The 8626-nt window shown below is 76.2% G+C and overlaps 4 non-coding genes across 4 annotated transcripts; all 4 read left to right on the top strand.

Annotated features, from left to right (window-relative positions):
- Nucleotides 1–1388: 1388 nt before the first annotated feature.
- LOC140597233 (5S ribosomal RNA) lies at nt 1389–1507 on the top strand. Its single transcript, XR_011999098.1, has one exon. It is a non-coding gene; the product is annotated as a 5S ribosomal RNA (ribosomal RNA).
- Nucleotides 1508–3162: 1655 nt separating this feature from the next.
- Nucleotides 3163–3281, top strand: LOC140597234 (5S ribosomal RNA). Its single transcript, XR_011999099.1, has one exon. It is a non-coding gene; the product is annotated as a 5S ribosomal RNA (ribosomal RNA).
- Nucleotides 3282–4955: 1674 nt separating this feature from the next.
- On the top strand, nt 4956–5074 carry LOC140597235 (5S ribosomal RNA). Its single transcript, XR_011999100.1, has one exon. It is a non-coding gene; the product is annotated as a 5S ribosomal RNA (ribosomal RNA).
- Nucleotides 5075–6758: 1684 nt separating this feature from the next.
- Nucleotides 6759–6877, top strand: LOC140597236 (5S ribosomal RNA). Its single transcript, XR_011999101.1, has one exon. It is a non-coding gene; the product is annotated as a 5S ribosomal RNA (ribosomal RNA).
- The last annotated feature ends 1749 nt before the right edge of the window (nt 6878–8626 follow it).

Raw genomic sequence — 8626 nt, forward strand, 5'->3', positions numbered from 1 at the left:
ACCCACCCACGTCCTAGCCGGCCGCGCGTCCCAGGGCGCCGCGGGGGCCCGAAGGCGGCCGACGGAGGGGACGGGGCGACAGCAGGAACCTCGGGGCCGGGGCGGGGAGGGGGCGGTCGCTGGGGGGAGCCGGGCGGGGGCTGGATCCCGTCTCCGCAGGCCTGCGAGCCCCTCCGGGGGGCCGGGGCGGGGCTTTGGGGGCCGGGGCCGGGGCGGGGCTTTGGGGGCCGGGGCCGGGGCCGGGGCCCTCCTCGCCCCGCCCCAATCTCCGCCCCCAGGCCCGCCCCCAGCCCCTAGCAATTCCCTGGCACCGCCCCCAGCCTCCAAGCCACCCAGCCACCCGCAACCCCCCCCACCTTCGGCCCGGGCCCGCCTGCACCTTCTCTCCGAAGGACATGCCCTGCCTCCCCCGCGGACCACCGTCCCTTCGGCCCTCAGCCACGACGTCCACGCTCCGCGGGCCCGGGACACCAGATGGCCCGACCGCCCGGGGCCTCAGGCCCCGTTGGCACCGGGCTGCGCGCTCCGCGGCCCCGCAACAGCCAAGGCCACAGCGACGCGGGGGCGGCCGGCACCCATGCCGAAAAGGGCCGCGCGCAACACAGCAAGAGACACAAGAGAGACTCGCTCCGCGCCTGGGCGTGGGCGCCGCGCACGCAACACAGGCACACGGTCCCGCGGCGGTTCGGCTGATGGGCAGGAATGGGGGCAGAACGGCATCCCTGACACCGTGGCTGCAGGGCCCGCGGCTGCCAGGGCTCCTAAGGCAGCTCCAGGGCCTGCGCCCCTCCGGCGGGGTGGCTGCCTCGCCCCCACAGGCCTTGTGGCCCAGCTCCGAGTGCCCGTGTCCCTCCGTCTGTGTGTGTGTGTGTGTGTGTCTGTCTGTCTGTCGTGGGCACCTGTGTCTGTGTCCCTGCCTGTCCGAGGATGGGGTCCGGCGGCGCGGGCGGCCCCGGCTTGGCTTTGAGCCAGGCCGGCTGAAGAACAGGAGAGGCCAGGGGTCGTCCGGAGCCGGCCGGCGCCGGCCCGCGGCACCCCCCCAGCCAGTGAGCGGTCCGAGGTGGGGCGGCGTGCCATCCGGGGAGCCGAGCGGCGGCGACGCGCCCGCCAGGCCGGGGACGGGAGCGCGCCCGGGCTCCGGCGACAGCCTCCGCTCCGGGGTGCGGGAGGCGTCTTGGCCCCCACCCCCCCCGCCCGGCCCGGGGCAGGCGCCCTCCGCCACCCCGGGCGTGGCGCGGGAGGCGGTCAGTCAATCAATCAGTCGGGCCGGCAGGCGAGCATGCAGGCGGGCTGGCGCGATCGGGCGGGCGGAGGGCTGAGGAGCGGCGGGCGCCTGGCCCGGAGAGGCGCAGAGCAGGCTCTTGGGGCGCCCAGCGGCAGCCGCGGACGTCTACGGCCATACCACCCTGAACGCGCCCGATCTCGTCTGATCTCGGAAGCTAAGCAGGGTCGGGCCTGGTTAGTACTTGGATGGGAGACCGCCTGGGAATACCGGGTGCTGTAGGCTTTTTTTCCTCGGCCTTTTGCCTGCCTTCCTGTCTGTCCCTTGGCCGCCAACGCCCCCTCGACCAACGCGGCGGCGGCGGCGGCGGCGGCGGCGGCGGCGGCGGCGCCCCCCTCCGGGCGACCCGTGGCATGGCCCCCGCCCCGCCGGAAGCACCGCAGGGCGCCGCGGAGCACCGAGGGCGCCGGCTGCACGGGCAGGAGGCCACACACATGCACCACCTCCTCTTCCTCTCAAGCCCTTCACCCTCGCAGCCCGCCCTTCAAGCACACCCACCCACGTCCTAGCCGGCCGCGCGTCCCAGGGCGCCGCGGGGGCCCGAAGGCGGCCGACGGAGGGGACGGGGCGACAGCAGGAACCTCGGGGCCGGGGCGGGGAGGGGGCGGTCGCTGGGGGGAGCCGGGCGGGGGCTGGATCCCGTCTCCGCAGGCCTGCGAGCCCCTCCGGGGGGCCGGGGCGGGGCTTTGGGGGCCGGGGCCGGGGCGGGGCTTTGGGGGCCGGGGCCGGGGCCGGGGCCCTCCTCGCCCCGCCCCAATCTCCGCCCCCAGGCCCGCCCCCAGCCCCTAGCAATTCCCTGGCACCGCCCCCAGCCTCCAAGCCACCCAGCCACCCGCAACCCCCCCCACCTTCGGCCCGGGCCCGCCTGCACCTTCTCTCCGAAGGACATGCCCTGCCTCCCCCGCGGACCACCGTCCCTTCGGCCCTCAGCCACGACGTCCACGCTCCGCGGGCCCGGGACACCAGATGGCCCGACCGCCCGGGGCCTCAGGCCCCGTTGGCACCGGGCTGCGCGCTCCGCGGCCCCGCAACAGCCAAGGCCACAGCGACGCGGGGGCGGCCGGCACCCATGCCGAAAAGGGCCGCGCGCAACACAGCAAGAGACACAAGAGAGACTCGCTCCGCGCCTGGGCGTGGGCGCCGCGCACGCAACACAGGCACACGGTCCCGCGGCGGTTCGGCTGATGGGCAGGAATGGGGGCAGAACGGCATCCCTGACACCGTGGCTGCAGGGCCCGCGGCTGCCAGGGCTCCTAAGGCAGCTCCAGGGCCTGCGCCCCTCCGGCGGGGTGGCTGCCTCGCCCCCACAGGCCTTGTGGCCCAGCTCCGAGTGCCCGTGTCCCTCCGTCTGTGTGTGTGTGTGTGTGTGTCTGTCTGTCTGTCGTGGGCACCTGTGTCTGTGTCCCTGCCTGTCCGAGGATGGGGTCCGGCGGCGCGGGCGGCCCCGGCTTGGCTTTGAGCCAGGCCGGCTGAAGAACAGGAGAGGCCAGGGGTCGTCCGGAGCCGGCCGGCGCCGGCCCGCGGCACCCCCCCAGCCAGTGAGCGGTCCGAGGTGGGGCGGCGTGCCATCCGGGGAGCCGAGCGGCGGCGACGCGCCCGCCAGGCCGGGGACGGGAGCGCGCCCGGGCTCCGGCGACAGCCTCCGCTCCGGGGTGCGGGAGGCGTCTTGGCCCCCACCCCCCCCGCCCGGCCCGGGGCAGGCGCCCTCCGCCACCCCGGGCGCGGCGCGGGAGGCGGTCAGTCAATCAATCAGTCGGGCCGGCAGGCGAGCATGCAGGCGGGCTGGCGCGATCGGGCGGGCGGAGGGCTGAGGAGCGGCGGGCGCCTGGCCCGGAGAGGCGCAGAGCAGGCTCTTGGGGCGCCCAGCGGCAGCCGCGGACGTCTACGGCCATACCACCCTGAACGCGCCCGATCTCGTCTGATCTCGGAAGCTAAGCAGGGTCGGGCCTGGTTAGTACTTGGATGGGAGACCGCCTGGGAATACCGGGTGCTGTAGGCTTTTTTTCCTCGGCCTTTTGCCTGCCTTCCTGTCTGTCCCTTGGCCGCCAACGCCCCCTCGACCAACGCGGCGGCGGCGGCGGCGGCGGCGGCGGCGGCGGCGGCGGCGGCGGCGCCCCCCTCCGGGCGACCCGTGGCATGGCCCCCGCCCCGCCGGAAGCACCGCAGGGCGCCGCGGAGCACCGAGGGCGCCGGCTGCACGGGCAGGAGGCCACACACATGCACCACCTCCTCTTCCTCTCAAGCCCTTCACCCTCGCAGCCCGCCCTTCAAGCACACCCACCCACGTCCTAGCCGGCCGCGCGTCCCAGGGCGCCGCGGGGGCCCGAAGGCGGCCGACGGAGGGGACGGGGCGACAGCAGGAACCTCGGGGCCGGGGCGGGGAGGGGGCGGTCGCTGGGGGGAGCCGGGCGGGGGCTGGATCCCGTCTCCGCAGGCCTGCGAGCCCCTCCGGGGGGCCGGGGCGGGGCTTTGGGGGCCGGGGCCGGGGCGGGGCTTTGGGGGCCGGGGCGGGGCTTTGGGGGCCGGGGCCCTCCTCGCCCCGCCCCAATCTCCGCCCCCAGGCCCGCCCCCAGCCCCTAGCAATTCCCTGGCACCGCCCCCAGCCTCCAAGCCACCCAGCCACCCGCAACCCCCCCCACCTTCGGCCCGGGCCCGCCTGCACCTTCTCTCCGAAGGACATGCCCTGCCTCCCCCGCGGACCACCGTCCCTTCGGCCCTCAGCCACGACGTCCACGCTCCGCGGGCCCGGGACACCAGATGGCCCGACCGCCCGGGGCCTCAGGCCCCGTTGGCACCGGGCTGCGCGCTCCGCGGCCCCGCAACAGCCAAGGCCACAGCGACGCGGGGGCGGCTGGCACCCATGCCGAAAAGGGCCGCGCGCAACACAGCAAGAGACACAAGAGAGACTCGCTCCGCGCCTGGGCGTGGGCGCCGCGCACGCAACACAGGCACACGGTCCCGCGGCGGTTCGGCTGATGGGCAGGAATGGGGGCAGAACGGCATCCCTGACACCGTGGCTGCAGGGCCCGCGGCTGCCAGGGCTCCTAAGGCAGCTCCAGGGCCTGCGCCCCTCCGGCGGGGTGGCTGCCTCGCCCCCACAGGCCTTGTGGCCCAGCTCCGAGTGCCCGTGTCCCTCCGTCTGTGTGTGTGTGTGTGTGTGTGTCTGTCTGTCTGTCGTGGGCACCTGTGTCTGTGTCCCTGCCTGTCCGAGGATGGGGTCCGGCGGCGCGGGCGGCCCCGGCTTGGCTTTGAGCCAGGCCGGCTGAAGAACAGGAGAGGCCAGGGGTCGTCCGGAGCCGGCCGGCGCCGGCCCGCGGCACCCCCCCAGCCAGTGAGCGGTCCGAGGTGGGACGGCGTGCCATCCGGGGAGCCGAGCGGCGGCGACGCGCCCGCCAGGCCGGGGACGGGAGCGCGCCCGGGCTCCGGCGACAGCCTCCGCTCCGGGGTGCGGGAGGCGTCTTGGCCCCCACCCCCCCCGCCCGGCCCGGGGCAGGCGCCCTCCGCCACCCCGGGCGCGGCGCGGGAGGCGGTCAGTCAATCAATCAGTCGGGCCGGCAGGCGAGCATGCAGGCGGGCTGGCGCGATCGGGCGGGCGGAGGGCTGAGGAGCGGCGGGCGCCTGGCCCGGAGAGGCGCAGAGCAGGCTCTTGGGGCGCCCAGCGGCAGCCGCGGACGTCTACGGCCATACCACCCTGAACGCGCCCGATCTCGTCTGATCTCGGAAGCTAAGCAGGGTCGGGCCTGGTTAGTACTTGGATGGGAGACCGCCTGGGAATACCGGGTGCTGTAGGCTTTTTTTCCTCGGCCTTTTGCCTGCCTTCCTGTCTGTCCCTTGGCCGCCAACGCCCCCTCGACCAACGCGGCGGCGGCGGCGGCGGCGGCGGCGGCGGCGGCGGCGGCGGCGCCCCCCTCCGGGCGACCCGTGGCATGGCCCCCGCCCCGCCGGAAGCACCGCAGGGCGCCGCGGAGCACCGAGGGCGCCGGCTGCACGGGCAGGAGGCCACACACATGCACCACCTCCTCTTCCTCTCAAGCCCTTCACCCTCGCAGCCCGCCCTTCAAGCACACCCACCCACGTCCTAGCCGGCCGCGCGTCCCAGGGCGCCGCGGGGGCCCGAAGGCGGCCGACGGAGGGGACGGGGCGACAGCAGGAACCTCGGGGCCGGGGCGGGGAGGGGGCGGTCGCTGGGGGGAGCCGGGCGGGGGCTGGATCCCGTCTCCGCAGGCCTGCGAGCCCCTCCGGGGGGCCGGGGCGGGGCTTTGGGGGCCGGGGCCGGGGCGGGGCTTTGGGGGCCGGGGCCGGGGCCGGTGCCGGGGCCGGGCCCGCCTGCGGGCCCTCCTCGCCCCGCCCCAATCTCCGCCCCCAGGCCCGCCCCCAGCCCCTAGCAATTCCCTGGCACCGCCCCCAGCCTCCAAGCCACCCAGCCACCCGCAACCCCCCCCACCTTCGGCCCGGGCCCGCCTGCACCTTCTCTCCGAAGGACATGCCCTGCCTCCCCCGCGGACCACCGTCCCTTCGGCCCTCAGCCACGACGTCCACGCTCCGCGGGCCCGGGACACCAGATGGCCCGACCGCCCGGGGCCTCAGGCCCCGTTGGCACCGGGCTGCGCGCTCCGCGGCCCCGCAACAGCCAAGGCCACAGCGACGCGGGGGCGGCCGGCACCCATGCCGAAAAGGGCCGCGCGCAACACAGCAAGAGACACAAGAGAGACTCGCTCCGCGCCTGGGCGTGGGCGCCGCGCACGCAACACAGGCACACGGTCCCGCGGCGGTTCGGCTGATGGGCAGGAATGGGGGCAGAACGGCATCCCTGACACCGTGGCTGCAGGGCCCGCGGCTGCCAGGGCTCCTAAGGCAGCTCCAGGGCCTGCGCCCCTCCGGCGGGGTGGCTGCCTCGCCCCCACAGGCCTTGTGGCCCAGCTCCGAGTGCCCGTGTCCCTCCGTCTGTGTGTGTGTGTGTGTGTGTCTGTCTGTCTGTCGTGGGCACCTGTGTCTGTGTCCCTGCCTGTCCGAGGATGGGGTCCGGCGGCGCGGGCGGCCCCGGCTTGGCTTTGAGCCAGGCCGGCTGAAGAACAGGAGAGGCCAGGGGTCGTCCGGAGCCGGCCGGCGCCGGCCCGCGGCACCCCCCCAGCCAGTGAGCGGTCCGAGGTGGGGCGGCGTGCCATCCGGGGAGCCGAGCGGCGGCGACGCGCCCGCCAGGCCGGGGACGGGAGCGCGCCCGGGCTCCGGCGACAGCCTCCGCTCCGGGGTGCGGGAGGCGTCTTGGCCCCCACCCCCCCCGCCCGGCCCGGGGCAGGCGCCCTCCGCCACCCCGGGCGCGGCGCGGGAGGCGGTCAGTCAATCAATCAGTCGGGCCGGCAGGCGAGCATGCAGGCGGGCTGGCGCGATCGGGCGGGCGGAGGGCTGAGGAGCGGCGGGCGCCTGGCCCGGAGAGGCGCAGAGCAGGCTCTTGGGGCGCCCAGCGGCAGCCGCGGACGTCTACGGCCATACCACCCTGAACGCGCCCGATCTCGTCTGATCTCGGAAGCTAAGCAGGGTCGGGCCTGGTTAGTACTTGGATGGGAGACCGCCTGGGAATACCGGGTGCTGTAGGCTTTTTTTCCTCGGCCTTTTGCCTGCCTTCCTGTCTGTCCCTTGGCCGCCAACGCCCCCTCGACCAACGCGGCGGCGGCGGCGGCGGCGGCGGCGGCGCCCCCCTCCGGGCGACCCGTGGCATGGCCCCCGCCCCGCCGGAAGCACCGCAGGGCGCCGCGGAGCACCGAGGGCGCCGGCTGCACGGGCAGGAGGCCACACACATGCACCACCTCCTCTTCCTCTCAAGCCCTTCACCCTCGCAGCCCGCCCTTCAAGCACACCCACCCACGTCCTAGCCGGCCGCGCGTCCCAGGGCGCCGCGGGGGCCCGAAGGCGGCCGACGGAGGGGACGGGGCGACAGCAGGAACCTCGGGGCCGGGGCGGGGAGGGGGCGGTCGCTGGGGGGAGCCGGGCGGGGGCTGGATCCCGTCTCCGCAGGCCTGCGAGCCCCTCCGGGGGGCCGGGGCGGGGCTTTGGGGGCCGGGGCCGGGGCGGGGCTTTGGGGGCCGGGGCCGGGGCCGGGGCCGGGCCCGCCTGCGGGCCCTCCTCGCCCCGCCCCAATCTCCGCCCCCAGGCCCGCCCCCAGCCCCTAGCAATTCCCTGGCACCGCCCCCAGCCTCCAAGCCACCCAGCCACCCGCAACCCCCCCCACCTTCGGCCCGGGCCCGCCTGCACCTTCTCTCCGAAGGACATGCCCTGCCTCCCCCGCGGACCACCGTCCCTTCGGCCCTCAGCCACGACGTCCACGCTCCGCGGGCCCGGGACACCAGATGGCCCGACCGCCCGGGGCCTCAGGCCCCGTTGGCACCGGGCTGCGCGCTCCGCGGCCCCGCAACAGCCAAGGCCACAGCGACGCGGGGGCGGCCGGCACCCATGCCGAAAAGGGCCGCGCGCAACACAGCAAGAGACACAAGAGAGACTCGCTCCGCGCCTGGGCGTGGGCGCCGCGCACGCAACACAGGCACACGGTCCCGCGGCGGTTCGGCTGATGGGCAGGAATGGGGGCAGAACGGCATCCCTGACACCGTGGCTGCAGGGCCCGCGGCTGCCAGGGCTCCTAAGGCAGCTCCAGGGCCTGCGCCCCTCCGGCGGGGTGGCTGCCTCGCCCCCACAGGCCTTGTGGCCCAGCTCCGAGTGCCCGTGTCCCTCCGTCTGTGTGTGTGTGTGTGTGTGTCTGTCTGTCTGTCGTGGGCACCTGTGTCTGTGTCCCTGCCTGTCCGAGGATGGGGTCCGGCGGCGCGGGCGGCCCCGGCTTGGCTTTGAGCCAGGCCGGCTGAAGAACAGGAGAGGCCAGGGGTCGTCCGGAGCCGGCCGGCGCCGGCCCGCGGCACCCCCCCAGCCAGTGAGCGGTCCGAGGTGGGGCGGCGTGCCATCCGGGGAGCCGAGCGGCGGCGACGCGCCCGCCAGGCCGGGGACGGGAGCGCGCCCGGGCTCCGGCGACAGCCTCCGCTCCGGGGTGCGGGAGGCGTCTTGGCCCCCACCCCCCCCGCCCGGCCCGGGGCAGGCGCCCTCCGCCACCCCGGGCGCGGCGCGGGAGGCGGTCAGTCAATCAATCAGTCGGGCCGGCAGGCGAGCATGCAGGCGGGCTGGCGCGATCGGGCGGGCGGAGGGCTGAGGAGCGGCGGGCGCCTGGCCCGGAGAGGCGCAGAGCAGGCTCTTGGGGCGCCCAGCGGCAGCCGCGGACGTCTACGGCCATACCACCCTGAACGCGCCCGATCTCGTCTGATCTCGGAAGCTAAGCAGGGTCGGGCCTGGTTAGTACTTGGATGG

This window comes from Vulpes vulpes, unplaced genomic scaffold (genome assembly GCF_048418805.1).
Source record: "Vulpes vulpes isolate BD-2025 unplaced genomic scaffold, VulVul3 u000000730, whole genome shotgun sequence".
NCBI classification, from domain to species: Eukaryota; Metazoa; Chordata; class Mammalia; order Carnivora; family Canidae; genus Vulpes; species Vulpes vulpes.